This window comes from Globicephala melas, chromosome X (genome assembly GCF_963455315.2).
Source record: "Globicephala melas chromosome X, mGloMel1.2, whole genome shotgun sequence".
NCBI classification, from domain to species: Eukaryota; Metazoa; Chordata; class Mammalia; order Artiodactyla; family Delphinidae; genus Globicephala; species Globicephala melas.
In genome coordinates, this window is record NC_083335.1 from 102680130 (window position 1) to 102706223 (window position 26094).

Sequence of the window (26094 nt, forward strand, 5' to 3'; positions counted from 1 at the left end):
GAGTCAATGAAAGGCCCTCGTGCCAGGTCTGCGGGAAGCTCCCCCGGAAGCACCCCCCACCGCCCACCCCCACTGCCCCGCCCCTGCCGTCCTCCTGGAGCCCAGATGCGCATGACCGGAAGTCACGTCCTCCGAGCCGCGCTGTGGGGGCGAGGCCATTTTTGAGAGCTGACGTCCGGCGACGGTGAGCCGCGAGAGGAGTGCCACGTCTCGTCAGGTGTCAAGGTGTGAGGTGACCCCAGTTAGAAGTGTGGGGACACGCCCCTGACACCCCCAATCCCCATTCCCTCCGAAAAGAGGCAGCCACACAGGCCCCGCCCACGGCCACACAGGCCCCGCCCACCACGCCCCTGCTCTCGGCCCCAGAGGCTCGGGCCTGGCTGTTAGGCCCAAAGTCCATCTGCTTCCCCCACGGGGTCTCGGGCAAGGAAGGCCTCGCTCTGAGGCTGCTGGACCCTGGCTCAGCTCAGTAGAGGGAGTGCCCCAGGCCCTGTGGAGTGAAGGACGGGACCCTCGTGGGGACCGCAGGGCTCCACACCCCAGAATGGCGGCCACGCGGACCCCGCCCCTGACGTCGGCCTGGGAGCCTCCGGGCAGGTCTAAAGACTGAGGGGCTCCCTCAGTGCGAACGCGGACGGACGGACAGACGCGGGAGGCCCAGGGAGGAGGGGGCCTTGTCCTGAGGGGCTGGCCGCAGGTCAGCAGAGGGAGGATTTCCAGGGCACGGGAGGAGTCAGGGCGAGGACCGTCCTCCCCGTCGCAAGAGCACCTCAGAACCCCTCCCCTGTTGTCAGCCGCTTCCTTCTGGCCACACACGGAGGAGGGAGGGCTGCTGTCTGAGAGGGGAGGTGCAGGCCAGCAGAAGGCGCGTCCCTAAGCACTCCCAAGAGTCAGCCCAAGCCCTTGAGTGAGGGCCAGTGGGGCCGCCAGCCGCAGGGCCTCGACCTGTCTGCCGCACGCTGCAGGCCTGGTAAAACTCTGCCACGTGCGGCCGCGTGGTCACCCTCACCGCCTCCGAATGAGACTCAAGGAGGTGCCGGCACTGGTGCGAGCAGATGGCCCTCGGGGCAAGAGAGGAGCTCCAGGCTGCACCGGCCGTCCAGGGAGGACCCCGAGTGAGGACTAAGGGAGTCACCCACCCCGAAGAGAAGGGACAAGAGAGAATATGGCCCGTCCCCTCCTGTCAACCCTTAGACTCCCAAGAAAGGACTGTCAGGCTGAGACTGCCCGTACTTTCCTCTGCCAGGTTCAGGCTGAGACTGCCCGTACTTTCCTCTGCCAGGTCCGAGGGAGGTTAGAGCTTTGTTCTGAAGGGGCAGCCACCAGGCAGCAGAACGGAGGGTCCCAGGACCCTTCGGTGGTGGGCTGAACGCTCCCGCCTTTCCTCCTCCTGGGTGTCGTGGAAGATGGTGGTGTCAACTTCAGAGCAGCAGAGGGGAGGGGGTGGGGGTGGGGGTCTTGGCAACAACTGTCATCCTGACTCTGAATGGGAACCGTGGGGACCTACCTCCCCTGCCAGCCCCCACTGTCACCCCCGTACCGCCCAGGCAGGGCTGGCTGGCTGTGGCCCAAGGCTCACTCTACCGTCCGCCACAGGGGTCTCAGGGGACAGGCTGAGCAGGAGAACAGGAGCCCTGTGGGTCCTCGGGCAGTGCCCTCCAGGACCCTGCAGAGGCGGCCTTGGTTAAAGCCAGGGAGGAATCTCCCCGCTGAAGGTGCTCACAGCATCTCCTTGTCCCTCCCCCAGGTGCCCTCGTTGCCTGCCTTCCTGCGCACACTCCCGCCTGCTGGCCCTGACCTGTGTCATCATGCCTCGGGGCCGGAAGAGCAAGCGCCGTGCCCGCGAGAAACGCCACCAGGCCCGGGGGGAGACTCAGAGTCTCAAGGGTGCCCAGGCCACTGAGGCGGCGGCGGCAGAAGAGATGGAAGAGTCGCCCTCCTCCCCCGCTTCTGTTTCTCCGGGCACTCCCCCGAGCTCCCCTGCTGCTGGCACTCGCCAGGAGCCTCAGGGAGCCCCAGCCACGAGCTCTCGTGATGCAGGGGTTTCATGCCCAGGATCTGAAGAGGGTGCCCAGAGCCAAGATGAGAAAAGTGCAGGTACCTCCCAAGCAGCACCTTCCATTCACAGCAGTTGCAGAGATCCTCTGACCAGGAAGGTCAGAAAGTTGGTGCAGTTCCTGCTTGAGAAGTACAAGACGAAGGAGCCCATCCCACACGCAGCACTGCTGAAGGCTATCAACAGGAAGTACCAGAAGCACTTCCCTGAGATCCTCAGCAGAGCCTCTGAGATCATGGAGGTGGTCTTTGGCCTCGAGGTGAAGGATGTTGACCCCAGCAATCACTCCTACGCCCTCATCAGCAAGATGGCCCTCCCCAGCGAGGGAAGTCCAAGTGATGAGTCGGGGCTGCCCACATCCGGTCTCCTGATGACTGTCCTGGGCGCGATCTTCACGAAGGGCAACCGTGCCACCGAAGAGGAGCTCTGGGAATTCCTCAATGCGTTGGGTTTCTATGCTGGGAGGAGGCACTTGATCTTTGGGGAGCCCAGTAGGTTCATCAGGAAAGATTTCGTGATGCAGAAGTACCTCACCTACTGCCAGGTGCCCGACAGCGATCCTCCGCGCTATGAGTTCCTGTGGGGCCCGAGAGCCCACGCTGAAACCAGCAAGATGAAAGTGCTGGAGTTTGTGGCCAAGATCATTGGTACCGTCCCCCGTGCCTTACCAGATCTCTATGAGGAGGCTCTGAAAGATGAAGAAGAGAGAGCAAGAGTGAGAGTCGCAGCCAGGGCTGCAGCTGTTGCTGCGGGCAGAGCCCCTTCCAGGGCCAAGGTCCACGTCTGCCCCAAATGTAGTGGGGGAGGCCGCGGGCAGATTGCTTACTTTGTTTTGGAAGAGAGCAGTCAGGCTCCTAAATAGTGCAGAGTAGTAGTAGGGGTGGAGGGAACAAAGTATAGATCTTATTTATCTTCCTGTTTTAAACTAGTAACTTCTATATATTATTGATTGATTTAGGTTTTTTCAAATTTTTTTTCTTGTAATAGATAGTGTGTTTTCTTAAGAATATGAATTCGTGAATGACATTGCTTGCATATTTATTGCTGTTTAAAGAGTTCTAAAGTTACAGTTTTGGTATATGTAACAGAAAAACGAACCATCTATATTTTCTGTATGATCCAGAAGTAGAAAACATGGCACTGCAATAGAGATTTTCATGGAAATGTGAAAGGCGACCACAGAAAATATTTAGAAACAAAAAATGGAGAAAACAGAGAGTAAAAGCCATTTAACTCATGGTTTGCCTTACTTCGTTTAAACTTTCTTTTGGTAGAAATAAAAGATACTTTGATTTAGCTCATTTGTGAGTATTTGTTTCTTTTGCCCTAGTGCACTGCATATTCTCTGCTACCTACTGGATTAAAAATAAACTCTGATGGGAGGGTGGTACTTTGGGGTTCATAATAATCATATCATAACTGCCATTCATCAAAAACCCAATATTGCGTAATGAGTATGCCACTGCTTTACATGTAGTACATAACATTCCAACATTCACGCAGGATAGGATATAGCAGACTCCCTTTACAGGTGAATAACTTGCAGGTGTCTCAAGTTCACAAGACTGATTAAGTGACCTTGCTGGGTCTAGTCCCCTGGTCTGGAATAGTCTAGAGCCTACACTCTTCCACTCCTCCCAGCCTAAGCCAGACCTTACGTCTTTTAATTCATTTTTCTTCTCACCACTCCAAAATGTATCTCATGGGATAAAAGGGGCCCTGTTCCCAAAGCACTGTTTTGGAATACAGTAACGCTGAATAAGTGAATGGTATGAATAAAAAGAAAAATTTTTGGTGACAATGGGGTCTTCTACATATGCAATGTCAGATACCCTGAAAAGATCAGCATCTCCTCATTTACTCTTCAAGTTTCTCAGGGACATAAAAGCCTTGGTTTAAGAGCTGTGTCCTCAGGTCAGTGGAGGGAGGAGTCCCAGCCTCTGATAGTTACTCAAGGTGAGGACCTTAGAACAGAAGGGGGCCCCACAAAGTCTACCCTGCTTTCTCCCTTGTGTGGCCATGCGCAGAGCTGTCTGTCTGAAGGTACCCCTTCTTTTCCTCCGGGGCAAGGGTGGAGAGGTTCTCAGGGAGGTGAGTTCCTTGGTCTTGTGGCAGCATCTCCAATTCTGCCCAAGTAGGAGATCCTAACAGGCCTTAGTTTGCTTCAGGGTGAGGACACTGGGTGCCGATGAGTGGACTCCCCATAACAAAGGGGACCACACAGAGGCCCCTGGGAGGGGTAGCCAGGGAATAGGTCTCTTATCTCCCCTTCTGGTGTCTCAGGAAGGTGAAAGCCTTGGCCTGAGGCTGGCAGACAGACAGTAGGGAGGGTGGAGTCCCATATGCTACCTGAAGTCAAGGTAAGAAACCTGAGTTAGGACTGAGGGGCCACTGACTCCAGAAGAGTGGGGCCTTGTAAAGTCCTGCTCCTCAGAAGACCCCAACAGCTTTGGACAGATCTGGTTCATCCTGACTTCCAATTCAGAATTCCCAAGAAGGTAATGCCTTTGTGCTGAGGAGCACAGCTTCAGGGGAGTGGAGGGTGGAGTCCTGGGTCTGGTCAGGCATCACGATGAGGACCCTGAATGAGGAGCAAGAGGACCACTCACTCCAGAACAGAGGAGAATGCAGAGTCCCGCCCCTGAGGTCAGCCCCAGGAGGCCCAGGACAAAGCTTTCTGGCTGACCCCCACTGGGGGTGGTCTCGGGGAGGCGAGGACCTTGGTCTATGGGGAACAGCCTCACTCAGTAGAGACTGGAAATCTAGTGACTCTAAATGAGGATAAAGGGACTCCACCTAGAGCAGAGCCCTGCCACTGGATACCTCCCCTTGGCAAATCCAGGAATGTTGGCATGATGCGCCCCACGCCTTTCCTTTTAGAGCGTCTCAGGTAGATGAGGCACTTGGTCCCAGGGGCCAGCCTCAGGGGAGCACAGGGAGGAATTCCAGGTCATGCCAAGAGTCGAGCAGAGGACCATGAGGACTGAGGGAACCACCCAAATCATAAAAGCGGGGACGCCACAGAATCCCTCCCTTACTGTCGGCCATGAGTGACCACAGGCAGTCATGCCCATGTGAGGCAACCCTCACATCCTCCTAGGTGGTCTCAGGGAAGTAAAGGCTGTAGTATGAGAGCACAGGCCTCTCTAGGTCACGGGAAGAGCCAGCGTAAGGACTCCGAGTGAGGACCAAGGGGAACGCACAACCGAAAAGAGACAGGAACAAACGCATAGCCCCACCACCCTTTCGGCCCGGGGAAGCCCCAGGCAGGGGTAGTTCCATGTGTCACCCACTTGCCTCCGGCTCGGGAGGACTCAGGTCGGTAGAGGGAAGAGTCCCAGATCCTGACAGAGTGAGGACTATTGAGGTCACAAACCCCAGAAGAGCGGAGCCCGGGGAATCTTGCCCTCTGTGTTAGTCCTCAGAAGCCCCTCAGAAATAGCTGTGGCTACACGTGGCCTACTCTGACTTCTACTTCTGGGGACTCAGGGTGGTGAGGACTTTGCTCCGAGGCTGGCTGACTCAGCACAGGGGAAATTTCCAGGTTGTGCTAGGAGTTGGGGTGAGGACCTAAGGCTGGAGTGGAGCATGAAAACCATAACAATGGGGGCAGCACATCATCTCTCCCCTGCTGTCAGTCCTGGGAGACGCCTGGAGAGATGTCAGGCCGAGCAGAGGCAACCCTTATCTCCTCCCAGGGTGACAGAGAAGTGGGGACAGTAATAGGTGAAGAGAGGGAGAAATATAGGTCTTCCCAGGAGTCAAACTGAGGAAGAGCCTGAGTGAGGACCGGCGTGGCCAAGCATAATGAGGCCTGGATCTGCCGGCCCCGGCTTCCTGCCTTCAGAGACCACAGGTAGACGTGGGACATCAGGCTACCCTCACTTTCTTCTGTTGGCTCTCAGAGAGCGGTGGGCCTTTCTATGAGCACATGTCCTCAGGTAAAGAGACAGGAGCCACAGGCCTTCCCAGGAGTCAAACTGAGAACCCTGAGTGACGACTAAGGGGAACATGCCCCACCCGCTGAGCTGTGGGGATGACAAAGAGTCTAGCCTTGCCCCTGCTTTCAGCACTTGAAGGCTCAGGACAGGGCAGTCGGGCCGAGGCTCCTTTACATCAGGTCTAAGGGAGGTGAGACCCTTAGCCTGAAGGTAAAGCCATCAGAGGGCAGAAGGGTGGGTCCCAGGCCCTACGTGAAGCCAGCTGAGAGCACTGAATAGGGACTGAGGACCCAGTGATCCCAGGATAGAAAGGACTCCACAGAGCTGTCAGCACGGTGTTCCCCGTCAGGCCGGTGAGCTGGGCCACCACTCACTTCCTCCTCATGGGTCCCCGGGACCACTGAGGTGTCAACTGCAGAGCAACAGAGGGGAGGAAGCCCAGGCCCTGGCTGCCGTCCACCTAAAGATCCTGAAGATGAACTGAGCAGACTCCCCGCCCTAGGACACGGAAGGTCCCACTGGCAGCCCCTTCTGTCACCCCAGTGACACTCAGGTAGGCTGGCAGCCTGTAGCCCAAGGCTCACTCTACCGTCCGCCACAGGGGTCTCAGGGGACAGGCTGAGCAGGAGAACAGGAGCCCTGTGGGTCCTCGGGCAGTGCCCTCCAGGACCCTGCAGAGGCGGCCTTGGTTAAAGCCAGGGAGGAATCTCCCCGCTGAAGGTGCTCACAGCATCTCCTTGTCCCTCCCCCAGGTGCCCTCGTTGCCTGCCTTCCTGCGCACACTCCCGCCTGCTGGCCCTGACCTGTGTCATCATGCCTCGGGGCCGGAAGAGCAAGCGCCGTGCCCGCGAGAAACGCCACCAGGCCCGGGGGGAGACTCAGAGTCTCAAGGGTTCCCAGGTCACTGAGGCGGCGGCGGCGGCAGAAGAGATAGAAGAGTCGCCCCCCTCCCCCACTTCTGTTTCTCGGGGTACTCCCCCGAGCTCCCCTGCTGCTGGCACTCGCCAGGAGCCTCAGGGAGCCCCAGCCACGAGCTCTCGTGATGCAGGGGTTTCATGCCCAGGATCTGAAGAGGGTGCCCAGAGCCAAGGTGAGGATAGCGAGTCACACACGAGCGGGCCTGCCCCATCCTGGACGGTTCGCCTTTCCCTCCCCTACCTGGACACTGGTGGTTGCAGCATGCCCAGAGATCCTCCCTCTCGTGGTCAAGGACCACTGCTAGGTTTCCAGCCGTACCAGGACCAAGCAAGACAAAACCGCCAGCACAGGTTGACGCAGGCGCACCAAGACCTACAAGGTGACTCAAGGTACCCCAGGGTTCATTACGCCTCACTTGTAATAACTTAGCATTGCGGCTTTTGCTTCCCCGCCCCACCCCATGGGTTCTGCTTGGGTGCTTATGGGTAAGTGCCTGCATACTAGCAGGAAAGTTATATAGCCTAAAGCTGTCGATCGATTTGTCAGTCAAATAACACAGGACACAGGGAGGGACCACCACTCTACAAAACACAGCCCTACCCCATCGCGGGGCTGCTTCTGGTTTCCAGACAGCCCGCTCTCCTGCTTTCTCGGGAGCGTACCTTTGCTCTGCTTAACTGAACTCTTGCTACTTAAAACTGCTCTACGCCTCTCGACTGAATTCTTCCTCTTTGGGAGGGCAAGAGCCCAGGAAATCGCCATTCTGCCGGTGACAGTATGGATCGCATATTCATTACTTTTATCAGGTACAAGTTAAAGTTTTCATATTTCATAAAACAAATTTAAAAACCTTCCATTTTTTTTTTATGACCTAGAACAAGAAAACACAGCAATGGAAGAGGGATTTCCATGGAACTGTGAATAGACTCGGCAGTAAAATCATGTGGGTCAAGTAAAAAAAGGAAAGAAAAAGCGTACGTGGTGGTACATTTTTGGTTTGTTTTATTCTTTTAGTGCTTCTTTTTGTAAACCTGAAAGATGTTTTCTTAGATTACTCAAGATTGTGAGAGAAATTAAACAATAATAGAGTAGACATCCTTATCGTTGCCACTCTTATTCCCAACCATTAATTGAGCAGCTACTCTTTGGAAGGCTCCGTGGCACAACTGGGGATGGGAAGAAAAAGAAGACTGAGCCACTGTCCATAGACCTTCGGAGCCTAGGAGCTGCTGCCATGTCAAGATGGTGAGACACACTCTGAGACCTAAATAAATGGCAAGTTACAACAAGGGGTGAGAAAGAGAGGAGGTTCCAGACGAGAGCAGTCAAGTGTAAATGCTCTGAAGCAAGGAAGTCTGGAGCTTTGGGACACTGCAGTTCCCTCGAGGAGGTGATTTTAAGTTAGGCGGGATGGTGGGCTAAATGAGGCCGAGTGAATTGTGGTGGGGGAGGGTGGGACCCTTAGATGGTGGGCCTCAGGGTTGACAGACTCAAGACTGGAATGGAAGCTTACCCTGAATTTTTACTTTGCGACTGTGGGTAAAACAGAGAGAATCTCCACCCGGGGCAGGAATAAAATGGCTTCCGTGTTCCTGTCCCAGTGCAGGTGAACACAGTGCACAAACTAGGTGTTTTAATCCCATCGCCTCCAGGGAGTTTCTGAGAAACAAGGATGATACTTCCTTGAAGTGAGATGTCAAGAAGCCACTGTGATAGCACTCTTTGCACTGGGGTCAAAGGGCCAGAGGCCACTCCCTTAAAGGGATGTTCTACTACTTACCTTAAGTGTAATCTGGGGAACTCCACAGGAAGGCTACAATTTTTGGTGGTGGTGAAATTATAATGAAACTAGGGGTGGTTTGGATGAAAAGGCACCTGGGAGGGAAGTTGTTGGTCCTTGGCGCAAATTCTAGAACCTCTGAGTAGCATCCAGCTGGGAGAGATTCCTCTACACTCAAATGACATATTTACAAATGGGGAAGTTTTACATAGTTTCACGGTCTAAGCAGTTTTGTTCGTTCCAAAGGTGCTGCGTATCGTATTTTCTGACATCTCATGAGATTAAAGAAAAAAATCCCCAAGAGTTGGTATTATGGTCTGGGGTCATAGTTATCGTAGTAATAAATGCCATTCTTGAAAGACCATTGTTGCAAGTGCTTTACAAACATCACGTATATTACAACAGCTCTACAAGATAGGGCTTATCAGACTCACTTTGCAGATGATGAACTTGCAATTTTCTCAAGTTCACAAGACTTGTGACAGAGCTGGGAATAGACCCTTGGTCTGAATTCGTCTAGAGGCCACACTGCTCCACTCTTCCTGGCCTGAGGCAGACCTAGTATCCTTTAATTCACTTGTCTCCTCACTACTTCAAACTGTATTTCAGGCAATTTAAAAAATAAAAAGCAAGCAAGCAAACAAAAAAACCTGTAGCCAAAGGACTATAAACAGTCCTGATGAAGGAAGGTTAATACAAGAATAAACCGTAATTTGGGGATTGTCTGTGGGCTTCATTTATCTAGAGTCCTCCTGCCCCTCGCGCCAGGGTTCCTTGAAAGCTCACTGCCCTGGTCCCAGCACGTGTGTTCAGCTCCAGCAGTTTCCCACGTTAGAGCTCCTTTCTCCTGAGACTTCCCCAGTGTGCCCTCAAGTCCAACTCTGGAATCTGTTAATGGTGTGTTGAGACTGGCCTCTGAATAAATACACCAATGAGTGAGCTTACCTAGGAGGTCAATATCCAAAGCCTCCCTCATAAGTTGGAGATGAGGACCTGAATAGACATTTCTACAAAGACGGTATACCAGTGGCCAAACAGTACATGAAAAGATGCTCAATATCATTAGTCACTAGGGAAATGTATACAAAAAACACACAGTGGGATACCATTTCACTAGGTTGGTTATAAAAATGGAAAATAACAAGTGTTTGCGAGGATATGAAGAAATTGGATCCCTCATACATTGCTGGTAAGAATGTCAAATGGTTCAGCCTCTTTGGAAAACAGTTTGGTAGGTCCTCAAATTTAAACAAAGAATTACCGTATGACCCAGCAATTCCATTCCTAGGTATATAACCAAAATAACTTAAAAACTGTATTCAAACAAATCTTTGTACCCAAATATTCAAAGAAGCATTATTCATAAAAGCCAAAAAATGCAAACAACCCAAAATTTCCATCACTGAATGAACGGACAAACAAAATGTGGTATATTCTTACAATGGAATATTATTCAGTCATGAAAAGGAATGAAGTACGGATAACTGAGAGACCATGGATGAACCTTGGAGACATTATGATAAATGATAAATGAAAGGAGTCAGAAACAAAAGGTCACATATTATATGACACCATTTACATGAATTGTCCAGGATAAGCAAATTCATAGAGACAGAAAGCAGATTGATGGTTGTCCGGGGCTAGGGAGAGGTATGAATAGGAAGTAACTTTTTGAAGGGTAAGAGATTATGTAAGCAGATAGGATAGGCGGTCCCTGGAGAAAGAGAACCAGGTATGGCTTTCTTGACATAAGAGAAGCCAGTTTTTTGCCTAAGCCATTTTGTGATCTAAGCCTGGAGACAATGTTTGCCCTTGAACACACCTCTGTAATAATGATCTTAAGGGAATTAAAGAATGCGGCGACAAAAGACTGTTATCAGGCAGGAGTAGTAACGGAAGCAAAGGTAATAAATCAGTTGTTAAGACTCTCAGTCTTTTCAAGGGTAAAGATTAGCCTGAAGCACAATCTTCAGCTGTTCTGCAGAATTCAAACCCCCCCTCCAATGATCAACCACCACCAGATCAACTGGAACTGAAGGAATGAAGACGGTAATCTTCTCTGACCCTTGTGACTTCAAACCCCTATAAAGCTAGGACTCTGTTGACCTTTGTCCCAAATCTAGGCTGAATTCTCCTCTGCTCAAGCCCCTTCATGAATATGCATGTACCCTTAGCTTGAAACTTCCCCAGTTCTGCTGTCCAGGGAAACACTGCTTTGGGGAAGATCCCCAGGGTTCTCCTTCCTTGCTGCAAGTAATAAATCCTTCCTTCTCCTGCTCTTTGACTTGGTTGTGTATTTGGCTCGACACCCACCAAGAGGCAAACCCAGTTTTCGGGTAGCAGTTACCTTTTGGAATGAGGAATATGTTTGGAACAAGATAGAGGCGGTGATTGTACAACATTGTGAATGCAGTAATGCCACTGAATTATTCACTTTAAAATGTTATGTGGATATACATCAATGAGTTATATTTTTAATATTATATATAATACAATCAATAGATTGATTGATCCCACTATATATATAATATATAGGTATATGTATGTATGTAAAATCAATGGAATGATAGAATCAGATAGAATGAGAGAATTACCATTCTACAGCCCCTAATGGATTAATGGATAAGGGTGAAGATCCTCACTACCTGCCAATACCACCAGGAAGCAGAAAACAGACACTATGTATCTCCTAATGGAAGCACACAGCTTGGTCTCAGGAGTGAACTTGCCAATAAACAAACTGGTAAATCAATAAGCCTTAATCTGAACAAGCTGTTTCCTACAATTATGGAGGATCCTTGATGCTGAGTTCCAGGTATATTGGGTTCATTATTTTATTCTCTGTAATGTTGTATATGATTGTTTTTATTATAAATATCATGCCTTTAAACTTGAAAACCCAAGTAAAACGGAACAATTTTTAGCAAACTATAAATCACTAAAGTGAAAATGTAGTCCAAACCCAGAGCACCATCAAAATGTGCCAGGACAATCCAGGTTTGGAGCCCCCTCACACCAAATGATCAGGGAAAAACTAATCACCACCTTATTTGAATTCTTCCAAACCATACAAAAAGATAGAAAACGGATCAACCATTTTAATAGGGTAGCCCTCCTTGATACAAAGTCCAGATAAGAATGCCCCAATAAAAGGATACTCACACATAACCATGTGATTAAATGAAGAAATGGGCTATGACTAAGGAACACAAAGATATCATATTAGAAAATACTGACAGTTGGAAATCACTGCACTAACAGAGAAAGGAGAAAATGCATTTCTAAAGGGAAAGAATATTTGTCTCTACACTTCTATTCTCAAGCCTGTTGACACCAAATGTATGGGCTTTTTGTTTTGTTTTGTTTTGCTCACACAAACCAATTCTCTACCACCAGCTGAGTATCCTACAATTCAATTCAATTCTGACAATACCTACCTGCAGTTAGCATCAGATCCCACAAGGTAAGGGCTCATTCCCACAAGATTGCCCTACACTTAATCCAAACCCAGGTCTCCCATAATTCTGACTGACTGGCTATAAATTGGGGGCTCCCACAACCCCCTCCCTGGGTTTGGTAATTTTCTAAAGTGGCTCAAAGAACTCAAGGAAACAGTGTACTTACTAGATTACTGGATTATTATAAAAGGATGTGACTCCCTAACAGCCAAATGGAAGAGATACTTAGAGTGAGGTGTGGGGAAGAGGTGTGGAGCTCTCATGCCCTCTCCAGCTGCATCACCCCCATAGCACCTACCTGCGTTCGGCAAACTGGAAGCTCTCCAGACCATTTTGGTTAGGATTTGTATGCAGGCTTCATTACACAGGCATAATTAATTAAATCATTGGCCACTGGTAATTAAGTCAATTTCCAGCCCTTCTTCCCTCAGAGGGTAGGACTGAAAGTTCCTAGCCCCTGATCACATGGTGGGTCCCCCAGGCAGCCCCCCACCCTTAGGGGCTTTCCAAAAGTCACCTCATCAACATAAACTCAGGTGTGGTTGAAAGGGGCTTGTTACCAGTAACATGAAACACTCCTTTCACCTTTCTTGCTCTTTTCACTTAGGAAACCCCAACAGTTTTAGCACCTCTGGGGACAAAGACCAAATATATATTTCTTAGTATAAATCACAATTTAATTATATGCAGGGGAAAGAAAGGGCCTTTGATAAAAATTTTACACCAGTCCATGGTAATAACTTTTCACAAACTCACATCAGTAGGAAATTTCTCTTCTGTAAAATCTATACATATTAAGCATACTTAAATGTGGAATGTTATCAGAATTCCCAATAAAATAAGAAGCAAGACACGGATATATGGTACCACCTCTACTATTTGACAAGAATTTTCCTGCTCTGCCACGTGAACATCTTGGAAGTCATCACTCCCATCCTCACAATGACAAAAAGCTGAACAAACTGAAAATCAACAACTCTTCTTAGATCCATCAGAGAACTGAAGTTACAGGGAAAACCAATGCTTCAAAACTGAAGATGCAGGGAAATACAGGGAATCACAGCTCACTGGGAGCTGAAAGTCCTGGATCCAGGAAGGAGGAGAAAAATTTACATTGTACTTGATGCAACACTGGAAGCTATGTGTGACAAGCTTCAGAGCCCAAAACTCCTAGGAGCCTAGTCTTAGGGGAGCCCACACACTTCTGTGAGTTTTACCTTCTGGGGTCCTAACAGGTTCTCACCATAAAGATCCAAGAAAAATATTCTCATGCTTCTGGCATGAGGGGGACATAAACCCTTTTGAAATACACCTAGGAAAAAGTAACCATTCTGAAACACAGGTCCAGATGTTTCTGTTCTGTGTACTTTCCTAAACCAACTACCTTGGATGAAGGAAAAATCCAAACTCTAGCCCCCTCCAGACTTCCTATGTCACATAACAGGGGGGATAAAAGCTGAGAAGCATTTGTGAAGGCAATAGCCCAGGGGGCACAGAGCCACTAAAACATGGACAGCTAATCACAAGATTATAGAACACTTCCCGGACAACTTACCACTGCATCAACAAGGTCCAATATAATACCAGAGGATTCCTGCTGAAAGAACTGCAAGGCTTAGACCACTTATGAAGGTGTTCCTAGGGAAAACCAAAGACAACAAGAACACTCAAGGAAACTGAAATCTCAGGTGCCTACATTAAGAGCAAACAGTAAACACGACATAACTCTTATGCAGATAAACACAAACTCTCATGCTAAAGGCCCTTTAAATCGATTCCTATTTTCCAATACGTTAAGTCCAGCCTTCAACGAAAAATTATAAGATATGCTAAAAGGCAGAAAAGCACAGTCTGATTAAAAAGCAAGTAAATTAACCGCACTCAGGTATAGGAGATCATTTGGAATATCAGACTAGGATTTTACAATACTTATGATTCATACGCTAAGCCTCTAATGGAAAAAGTGAACAACATGCAAGAATAGTAGGTAATGTACGTAGAGAGACGGAAACTGTAGGAAAGCATCAAAAGGAAATGTGAGAAATCAAAAACATCATAACTGACATGAAGAATACCACTGATAGGCTCACCAGTAGACTGCATATGGCCAAGGAAAGACTCAGTGAAATTAAAGATATACATTGATAGAAAACCCTCAAACTAAAAAGCAAAGAGAAAACAAAATAATTTTTAAAAAGGAAAAGAGTAACCAAGGATTGTGGAACAATTACAAGAGATGTAACATATGCATAGTGGGAATAATCTGAGAAGAAACAGAGAAAGCAGCAGAATTTTCAAAGTAATAATGACGGAGAATTTCCCCAAATTAATGACAGACACTAAACCACAGACCTAGGAAGCTCAGAGAACACCAAGCAGGATAAATAGAAAAAAAAAATCTACACCTAGGCATATCATACTCAAACTGCGGAAAACCAAACAGAAAGAGAATTCTTGAGACGAGGTAGAGAAAAAAAGAACTTACTATAGAGGATCAAGGGTAACAATTACCAAGATTTCTCTTCACAAGCGATGCTATCAAGAAAAGACTACAGTTAAATTTTTAAAGCATTGAAATGGAAAAAACCCAACAACAACAACAAAAACACTACCACCAACCTAGAATTCTGTAGCCAGGGGGAGAAAATCCTTCAACAGTAATGAGAAATAAAGACTTTCTCTGACAGACAAAAACTGATGGAAATTTGTCACACAGATCTACTTTGCAAGAAATATTAAAAGAAGTTCTTCTGGGAAAAGGAATATGATATAGGTCAGAAGCTTTGGCCGACATAAAGAAAGGGAGTAACACAAGGAGTAAATGAAGATAAAATAAAACCTTTTATTTTTATTATTTTCAACTGATCAAAAAAGATAAATATTTCTTCAAAATAATAATATAACAGCAATGCATCCAGTGATTATACATTGTGGATAAGAGAAATAAATGGCAGAAATGGTATACTTGCACTGTTACAAGATACTTGCGCTAACCGTGAAGCAGGATGATGTTATTTGAAAGAGGACTTGAATACGTTGGAAAAGTATAACGCAAATGCTACAGAAACCACTAGAAATTTTTTAAAACTATAACTGATATGCTAAAGAGGACAGAAAACGGAATAACATTAAATCTTGAATTAAAAGTAGAGAAGGCAGAAAAAGAGCAGGGGATTAAAAAAGAAACAAAGAGTAAGCTCAATGAGTAGAAAACAGTTACAAATATGGTCAACGTTAATCCAACTGTATCAATAATCACTTTTAATGTGAATGGTCTAAATATACCAATTAAAAGGTAGAGATTGATAAAAAGAATGAAAACAAAGGTGACCTAACCCTATGCTGTTTATAAGAAACCCAGTTTAAATATAAAGACATGAAATGATTAAAAGTAGAGGGATGGATACAATAGCTGGTCATGGAAGCAACCTAAATGCCCATCGACAGATGAATGGATAAAGCAGATGAGATACATATATACAATGGAGTATTACTCAGCCATAAAAAGGAACAAAATTGGGTCATTTGTAGAGACGTGGATGGACCTAAAGTCTATCATGCAGAGGGAAGTAAGTCAGAAAGAGAAAAACAAATATCGTATATTAATGGATACATGTGGAATGTAGAAAAATGGTACAGTTGAACCGGTCTGTAAGGCACAGATAGAGACACAGATGTAGAGAACAAATGTATAGACACCAAGGGGGGGCAAAGCGGGGGTGGGATGAATGGGGAGATTGGGATAGAAATATATACACCAATATGTACAAAATAGATACCTAATAAGAACCTGCTATATAAAAAAAATAAAATAAAATAAAATTCAAAAACAAAAAGTAAAGGGATGGAGAAAACTCTACCATGCTAATATGAGTGGAAAAAAACAACATCTGCTCTAGCTATATTATTTCAGACAAAGCAGTATTCACAACAAGAAAGTCAGGAATAAAGATGGGCATTACTTAATGATTAAGTGGCCAATTCTCAAAGAAATCATGGCAACCCTTAATGTGTATGCACCAAAAAATTCTGTTAAGATACACGAGGCAAACACTGATGAGACACATCTACTCTTATAGAAGGAGATGTCAACACATCTCTTTTCATAATTGACAAATCCACTAGGCAGAAAATCAGTAAGGTGCAGTTGAACTGAAAAGCCACATCAATTAACTAGATCTAAATGACATTCATAGAATACTTGACAAAAGCAGAAAGCACATTATCTTCAAGTCCACATGGAACATACACCAAGATAGATCACATTCTATGCCATAAAACACACATCATCAAACTTAAAAGAATATAAATGATACAAAGAATGATCTCATTCTGCGATGGAAATAAACTAGAAACTGGTAACAAAAAAGTAGCAAGAAAATCAAGGGTATTTGGAGATTAAACAATATACTTCTAAATAACACATGGGCCAAAGAGTAAATCTAATGAGAAATTTTAAAATATGTTTAACTAAATGAAAACAAAATTACAACTTATCAAAAGTTGTGCAATATAGCAAAACCAGTACTTAAAGGGACATGTATAGCATTGAATGTCTATACTAGAAAAATCTAAAATCAATAATTTAAGCTTCTACCTTAGTAAACTGGTGAAAGAAGAGAAAAAAAGCAGAGGAAAAAGAAATAATAAATCAAAGCAGAAATCAATGACACTGAAGAAAGGGAAAAAATAGAGAAAAAACAGCAAAACCAGAAGCTATTTCTTTGAACATATCCAAAAGAAAAAACAAGAGAACATTCTAACCAGGGTACTCAAGGAAAATAAAAAGAGAGAAAACACCAATGAAATCGCTAATAGCAGAAATGAAAGAAGGGCCATCACTAGTGATTGCACGGACATTAAAAGGATAATAAATGAATGTCATAAACAACTCTAGGCCTACAAATTTGAAAAGTTAAATCGACAAATTACTTGAGGATACAATTTCCCAAAACTATACAAGGATAAATAGATAATCAGAATAGGTCTGTATCTATTAAAGAAATTTAATCTATAATTAATAAGCTTCCAATAAAGACAGCACCAGGCCCAGATGATTTCACTGATGAATTCTAACAAAAATTTAAGGAAGACATGAAAACAATTCTCTACAATCTCTTCCAGAAAACAGAAGCAGAGGGGACACTTCCTAATTCATTCTATGAGGCCAGCATCACTCTAACGTCAAAACCAGAAAAAGAAATTAAAAGAAAGGAGAATTGACCACCAATATCTCTCATGAACATAGATGCAAATTCCCCAACAAAATATAAGCGAAACAAATCTAACAATGTATAAAAGGAATTATATACCACAACTAAGTGGACTTTATTTCAGGTGTGCAACATTTGAAAATCAGTAAGGATAACTCATCATATCACTAGGCTAGAGAAAATAATCACATTATCATATCAATAGATGAAGAAAAAAATTTGATAAAATCCAATACCCATTCATCATAAAATTTCCCAGCAAACTAGAAGTAGAGAGGCATTGGCTCAGCTTCATATACTGAATAGAACATGTAAAAAAAAAAAAACAACAACAGGTAAAACATCCTATTTCATACTGAGACGATAGATGCTCTCATACTAAGATCAGGAACGAGGCTAAGATATCCCTTCTCACCATGCCTATTCAACACTGGACTGGAAGTCCTAGCCAATGCAATAAGATAAGAGAAGGAAGCAAAAGATATACAGATTTGAAAGGAAAAAATACAACTGTTTTTGCTCACAGATGACCTAATTGTCTATGTAGGAAATCTCAAATCATCAATCACAAAAAACTCCTGGTATCAATAAGCAAAGGTTAATATTCAACAGTCAATTGTTTTCCAATAAACAAATGGAATTTGCAATTGAAAAACCTAATGCCATTTACATTACCACCAAAAAAAGATTGATTATAAATAATTCTTAGAAAAATATGTATAAGATTCATATGAGAAATACAAATGTCACTGAAAAAAATTAAAGAAGATCTAAATAAATAGAGAAACACTCCATGTTCATGGATAGGAGGATGCAAGATTGTTGAGATGTCAGTTACTCCCAACTTGATTTATATACTCAAAACAATTCTGCTCAAAACTCCAGCAAGGTATTTTGTAGATAGTAACAAACAATCTAGAGTTTATATAAAAAATGAAAAGATCCATAATAACCAACTCAAATCAATACTGAAGAAGATCAAAGTCAGAGAACTGATATTACTGGATTTAAAAATGGACTTTAAAGCTACAATAATGAAGACCACATACTATTAGCAAAAGAAGAGACAAATAGACCAAGGCACAGAATAGAAAACCTAGAAACAGACCCCCTCATACAGTCAACTGATCTTTAACAAAGGAGCAAAGGCAATTCAATAGAGAAAGGAGTCTTTTAACTCACAGTGCTGGGACAACTAGACATCCACATACAACAAAAAAGAATGCTGATACAGACTTTACATGTTGCAAAACAATTAACTCAAAATGGATCACAGACCTAAATGGAAAACTCAAAATTAAAAAAAATCCAGGGACTCCCCTCACGGTCCAGTGGTTAAGACTGCACTTCAACTGCAGGGGGCATGGGTTTGATCCCTGGACAGGGAACTAAGATCCTGCCTGCCATGTGGAGTGGGAAAAAAAAAAAAAATAGAAGGTAATATAGGAGAGAGTCTTGGGTTTGGCAACGAGATTTTAGACACAACACCAAAAGCACAATCCATGAAAGAGAAAAATGATAAGCTGAACTTCATTAAAATTAAAAACTTCTACTCTGTAAAGGGTACTATTAAGAGAATGAAAAGACAAGCCGCAGACTGGGAAAAAATAATTGTAAGAGACATATCTGATAATAAACGTGAATCAAAAATATACAATGAACTCTTAAAAAACTCAACAATAAGAGAACAAAAAAGTCAATTTAACAGTGGTTAAAAGAGCTGAACAGACGCCTCACCAAAAATATACACAGATGGCAAATAGCATACGAAAAGATGATCAACATCACGGGTCTTCAGGGACTTTGGGATTAAAACAACAATGAGATACCTATCAATATGGCTAAAACAAAAACAAACACCTGACAATACCAAATGCTGGCAAGGATGGGGACCAATAGGAACTCTCATTCAGTGCTAAAGGGAATGCAAAGTGATAGAGACACACTGGAAACTGTCTGGAAGTTTCTTTTAAGCTAAACATAATCTTATCACATGATCTAGCAATTAAACGCCTAGGTATTTACTCAAAAGAGTTGAAAACTTATGTCCACCCAAAAGCCTTCAAACAAATGTTAATAGTACACTAATTCATAGCTGCCAGAAACTGAATTCAACCAAGATGACCTTCAGCAGATGAATGGGTACACAAACTGTGGTAGTCCACATGACGGAATGCTATTCAGCCATGAAAAGAAATGACATTTCAAACCACAAACAGATATAGAGAAACTTAAATGTATATTGATTAGCAAAAAGAGCTAGTTTAAAAAGCCTACTTATTGAGTTATTTGTAGTGAGGTGGATGGACCTAGAGTCTGTCATACAGAGTGAAGTAAGTCAGAAAGAGAAAAACAAATACCTTATGCTCACACATACATCTGGAATCATAAAAAAAAAATGGTCATGAAGAACCTAGGGGCAAGACGGGAATAAAGATGCAGACCTACTAGAGAATGGACCTGAGGATATGGGGCGGGGGAAGGGTAAGCTGTGACAAAGTGAGAGAGTGGTATGGACATATATACACTATCAAATGTAAAATAGATAGCTTGTGGGAAGCAGTCGCATAGCACAGGGAGATCAGCTCGGTGCTTTGTGACCACCTAGAGGGGTGGGAAAGGGAGGGTGGGAGGGAGGGAGACAAAAGAGAGAAGAGATATGGGGATATATGTATAACTGATTCACTTTTTTATAAAGCAGAAACTAACACACCATTGTAAAGCAATTATACTCCAATAAAGATGTTAAAAAATAAATAAATAAATAAAAGCCTACATACTGTAGCATTCCATCAATATTGTATTCTGGAAAAGGAAAAACTTCAGAGAGAGTAAAAAGTTCAGAGTTGTCAGGGGCTCAAAGTGAGGTTTTGAGGGATGGACAGGTGGAGCACGGGGGATATTTAGGGCAGTGAAACTCTTCTGCATGATGCTCTGTTGGTGAGTAGATGACGTCATGCCTCTGTCAACCATTATAGAACTGAAAAGCACAAAAAGTGAAATGTGTTATAAACAGTGGACAATAGTCAATAATAATGTATCACTATTAGTTGATCAATTATAACAAATGAACTTGTATCTACTGAACCAATACAAGATGTTAATAATAGGAGAATCTAACTGGAAGAAGAGAGTGGCTGTATGGGAACTCTCTGTACTATCTGCTTAATTTTCTGTAGTCCTAAATCTGTTCTTTAAAAAAGTCTATTAATTTAAAAACTGGAAAAAAAACCTGGACAAGAACACATAGCCAGTACAGAGCTATATACAACAATAGCAAATAAATAAGAGTCATGAGTAATGAAAAGCAAAAGATAACAATGCTAATAATTTGATCCTCTAATTAAAGATCTAAGGGAATAGGCACAGAGAATAGTCAAATATATAAAGAACTTCAGAAACCTGGTGGAAAAAAAGATCACCACAGCAAAATCAAGAGACTGGCCTGAAACAGTCAACAATTACTTAGATCATGTTAATCAAAAATACACCAAAGACAAAAGCAACAATATAAAAAACATACCTAGAAGGAAACCATACAAAAATGTATATAATCTACATGGAGGCAACAATAAGAATTTCCTGATAGACTTTGGAAAAAGAAGTCTCAACCAGAATAGTATGTTATGTGTATTCATGAGGAACAGATATTGTAAGAATATCGATTTTCCTTAATTCTTTTACAGATTTAGTACCTTATCCATAGCAGCTGATGATAATCAAACATGGGCTACTGTTTCCTGTACCCAAAATCAACCATGGAAAAATTATAGAAGGAATAAAGAAAAAAACATTAACAAAAGCAAAAACACAAAACTGAATAATCCCTGAGGGACAATAAGTCTTCACTGAACAAGAACCTGAGTGTGGGCAGGTAGGGGGATGCCCTGAATTCGAGACAGGTCTGTAGCCTGCAAGAGAGGCAGATGACAGGGTTGACTGGAGGAAAGCCTTTAAACTTGAGCCCTGGATTCTTCCACTGTGCTCTGGGACCATGAATCTCCACTGCTTCACTGAAGGAATCTGAGGCAGCATTTCAGAGCCCACATGCCAGGATGGCACCAAAGGTTGGTGTTGTTTGAAACAGAATGAGTCCAGAGGCTGTGCAATAACCACATGAAACCTCTTTAGAGGATCAGGACTGACCTTTTAAAAAAATTAATATTATGATCAAACATAAGGAATGGAAAGAATGAATCACACTTAACAAGGGTAGGTGTTCTTTCATGAAAAAATGCATATACACACACACTTGTTAGAGATATAAATATATTTCTTAGTATGAATGAGGGTCAAAAAATAAAAGTGACCACACTGGACTGAGCAATGTGAGATAATATAAAAGAGCTAGGTCTCACAAAATCCTGTAGCTTAGCCTCTTCTCCTCAGAAAGTAGATCTTTTAGAGTAGAAGGTTCCCCAAAGTCTAAGTATAGCTGGCGAACAAACGCTATGGGCCAGTGTGCCTTTTCTTTTACAGCCCACCATGTGTCCTGGGACCCCGCCTTATACTGCAACTTTCCCGTCTGGTATGTAGCCTGGGACTCATCCATTTTCTGCAAGGTTTGCAGGGAAACAGCTCAGAGCTTTCAGAGAGTTAGTATTTCCCAGGAAGTCTTTAAAGAAGCAGCCAAGAGGAGGACACCCTACTCCATGCCTCCACCTTGAGGAATGACGCGACAACCCACCCCAGAATAGAGGAACCCGCACAGAGCCCCGCCCCCGCTTTCGCTCCTGGGAAACCCAGGGCAGAGCTGTCACCATGAGGTACTGACTGACTTCCACCTCCAGGGTCTCAGGTCTCTGGAGGGGAGAGGAGACGCTGAGAGTGAAAGGAGGACGCTTAGAATTGCAGGAACGTGCCTCCCTAGAACAAAGGAGACATCATAGAACGCCTGCTACAATCCGACGCGTGCTAAAAGGCTAGCGGCAAAACTGTTAGGCCCAACGCACCGTCAGTTTTGCCTCGGGGTCTCAGGGAATGAAGACGTTGATCTGAGGCTGGTGGTCTCAGATCAACAGAGGAAAACATCCCAGGCTTTACCTGGCGTCGAGAGGAGACTGAGCGAGGACTGAAGGCACGCTCAACCCGGCACACACACTTGCTGTCCCTGCGGTCCACCCTGGGAGGCCCCGGGCAGGGCTGTCAAACTCCGGCGGGGGCCGGGGATGGGGGGCGGCTTGGCCTGGTGGGGGTGGCAACATGAGCGACGACTGAAAACCCTAACAAAGGGGGTGGCAACATGAGCGATGACTGAATCTAAGTGTATGAATGATATTGTGGAAACGCAACGCTGGCTGACTGTGGATCTGAGGCTCGTAAGCAACACAAGCCGGGCTCTGGGAGAGGAGGCGGCGGGGCGGGGCAGGTCTGATTTTCTGTTTCGTGCAGCCAGCTGAAGGCTAAGTGCCGCTCTAGATGGCGTGAAGCATGCCTGCATCCGCGAGCAAAGGAACTAGCTCCTTGGGACTCATTGAAGTATAAAAGTTTATAATTTTACAGCAGTTGAAATACTGACATCAATATTAAACCCATCAACCCCTGCTCCTGTTGTCAGCTCTGGAAGGCCCCAGCAGGGGTGGCCCGCTAAGGCTCTCCCTCATTTCCTCCTGGGATGGGGGGTGGGGTTTAGGGAGGGAAGGCCATTGGTGGAAGGAGTTTAGCCTCAGAGCGGTAAAGGGGAGGATGGCCGGGCCCTGCCAACAGTTGACAAGATGATCCTAAATGTGAACTGAGAGGATTATAGAGGGGACCACACAGAGCCTAGACCTGCCAGCCCAAGGCACACTGACTTCTCTGCAGGGGTCTCAGGGGACAGGCTGATCAGAAAAGGAGCCCTTTGGGTCCTAGTGCAGTGACCTCACAGAAAACTGCAGAGGCGGCCTTGGTTAAAGCCAGGGAGGAATCTCCCCGCTGAAGGTGCTCACAGCATCTCCTTGTCCCTCCCCTAGGTGCCCTCGTTGCCTGCCTTCCTGCCCACACTCCCGCCTGCTGGCCCTGACCTGTGTCATCATGCCTCGGGGCCGGAAGAGCAAGCGCCGTGCCCGCGAGAAACACAGTCAGGCCCGGAGTGAGGCTCAGCGTCTCCAAGATGCTCAGGCCCCTGCAGCAGAGGAAGAAGAGTCTCTCTCCTCCCTCACCCCTCCTCTTGGTGGTAATCTCCAGAGCTCCCCTGCTTCTGGGTCAGGTAGAAGATCCCAGGGGTCTCAGAGAGCCCCATCCACTACCACTACTTCTGCAGGTGTTTCATGCACAAGATCTGATGAAGGTGCCAAGAGCCAAGATGAAGAAAAACCAAGCACCTCTCAGGCATCACTCGGCACTGATTTTTCCTGCAGAACCGTTGTAGACCAGAAGGCAATTCTGTTGGTGCAATTCCTGCTGTGCAAGTATAACATGAGAGAGCCCATTACAAAGGAGGGTATGCTGAAGCATGTCATCAAAAAGTACAAGGAGCAGTTCCATGAGATCCTCAGGAGAGCCTCTGAGCTGATGGTGCTGGCCTTTGGCATTGATGTGAAGGAAGTCGATCCCACCAGGCACTGCTACGCCCTTGTCAGCAAATTTCAGTGCACCAGTGATGACAGGATGAGGGGTGAGGAGATCATGCCCAAGACCGGCCTCCTTATGACAGTCCTCTGTGTGATCTTCATGAAGGGCAACTGCGCCACTGAGGAGGATATCTGGGAAGTACTCAATGTGATGGGGATATATGCTGGAAAGAAGCACTTCATCCATGGGGAGCCCAAGAAGCTCATCACCAAAGATTTGGTGCAGGAAGGGTACCTGGAGTACCGCCAGGTGGCCAACAGTGATCCTCCACGCTATGAGTTCCTGTGGGGCCCGAGAGCCCACGCTGAAACCAGCAAGATGAAAGTCCTTGAATTCTTGGCCAAGATTCATGATACGGTCCCCAGTGCCTTCCCACTCTTGTATCAAGAGGCTTTGAGAGATGAGGAAGAGAGAGCCCAAGCCAGATTTGCAGCTATGCTTCTCACTGGTGCCGTGGCCAGTGAGCGTTCCGGGGCCGACTTCCAGGGCAGCTTCTCCCACCTGTAGTGAAATCTGAAGCACCTTCCTGCAGTAGTGTAGGGGCTGAGGTGGTGGTGGAGGGATCACAGTGAATAGCATATTAGAATAACTTACAGATTTATGTTTTGTTGTTGAAGGTTTTCAAATGTTGCTTCTTCTTTAAAAAAGTTTAATTAGCTTCAGAATCTAAGTATATGAATGATATTGGTTACATACTTAAAGCTGTTTATGAAGTTTAAGAGTAATAGTTTTGCCATTTTATTAAACAAATAGGGTAACGTTCCATCTTTTTTAGTGACTTGGAACAAGAAAAGATAGCATTGTAATAGGCATTTCCTTAGAAATGTGAAAGAAATTAGCAGTAAAATAGTTGGGATGAAAAAATAGAGAAAAATGTAAAAGATGATCAATTCTCGGTTTCCCTTATTCCTTGTATTTTGCTGTTCTGTAAAATAAAAGTTATACACCTGAACTTGCTTCGTTTATTCAATAATATAGGAGAAATAAAATCATAATAAATTGTTCACTTTTTTCCCCTCAAACATTAGTTGAGCATCTGCTCTTTGGAAGGCTCCATGGTAGTATGGGGGGTGGTAAGAAAAAGAAGACTGAGCCTTTTCCCATTGAATTAGAGTCTAGCAGCAGCTAACATATAAGGAAGATGGTGAGATGCCCTCTAAGACAAAAAAGACAAGCAAAAAAAAAGGATGAGGGGGAGGGGGAGGGCCAGATGAGAGCACTTAAGTATAAATGTCCTGAGGCAAGACAACTTGGAGCCTTGGAAAAACCTCAAGTCCTTCAGTGAGAGGTAATTTTCAGTTAAGATGGGTGGTGGGTCAGAGGAGGGTGTGTGAGGGTGGTGAGCAAGGGCCAGACCCTTGCGTGGTGTGTCTCAGAGTTGAGAAACTGAGCCTCCGATGGAGAACTGCTTTTAGCGGTTATTTTGGGATCATGGATTAACCAGAGAGAAATCTCCACGCGGGGAGGGAGTGGAAGGTACCCTGTGCTCTTGTCCCAGTGCACAAACTAGGTGTTTTATCCACATCATCACCAAGGAGATTCTGATAAATAAGGGTGATACTTCCTTGAGGTGGGATGCCAAGAAGCCACTGTGCCCATATCCTACTCTTTAACCTGGACTGGGAGAAACAGAGCCTGCTCCATTAGTAGGGTATTTTAACTGGGTTAATGTGAGTAAAATTTGGCAACCCCTATGGGAGGGCTTGATTTTGGTAGGAGTTAAATGAATGAAAATAGGGGTGATTTGGATCCAAGGGCAGCTGGGAGGGAGAGAAGGAGTTGGTTCTTGACACACATTTAGCTTTGAGTTGCATCCAGATGGGGAGGATTCCCCAACATGCAAATTAAATAATACATCCTCTAAGGGGCATGACTTACTGAGGTATATTTTCTTGTTAAGCAGAATTTTTGGCTGACTTGATGTTCAGTGTCCTATAGCACTGCATATTCTCAGATATCTCCTGGTTTAAAACAACAGCAAAACAAAACAAAACTTCTCGGCAGGAGGGTTGGTATTATCTGGGTCAAAAAATCATGGCAAAAATTGCCACTCTTTAAAGTTTCAATGCACACCAGTCACTGTGCCAGGTGTTTTGCATACATTATACACATTCCAACAGTCCTAGAAGACAGAGCTTATCAAACACACTTCATTGAGGAAGAATCCAAGGCTCAC

At 45.2% G+C, this 26094-nt stretch overlaps 2 pseudogenes; both read left to right on the plus strand.

Annotated features, from left to right (window-relative positions):
- The first annotated feature begins 1486 nt into the window (after positions 1–1486).
- Positions 1487–2918, plus strand: LOC132594548 (melanoma-associated antigen B4-like; annotated as a pseudogene).
- Positions 2919–5659: 2741 nt separating this feature from the next.
- On the plus strand, positions 5660–24425 carry LOC115846506 (melanoma-associated antigen B4-like; annotated as a pseudogene).
- Positions 24426–26094: the final 1669 nt, after the last annotated feature.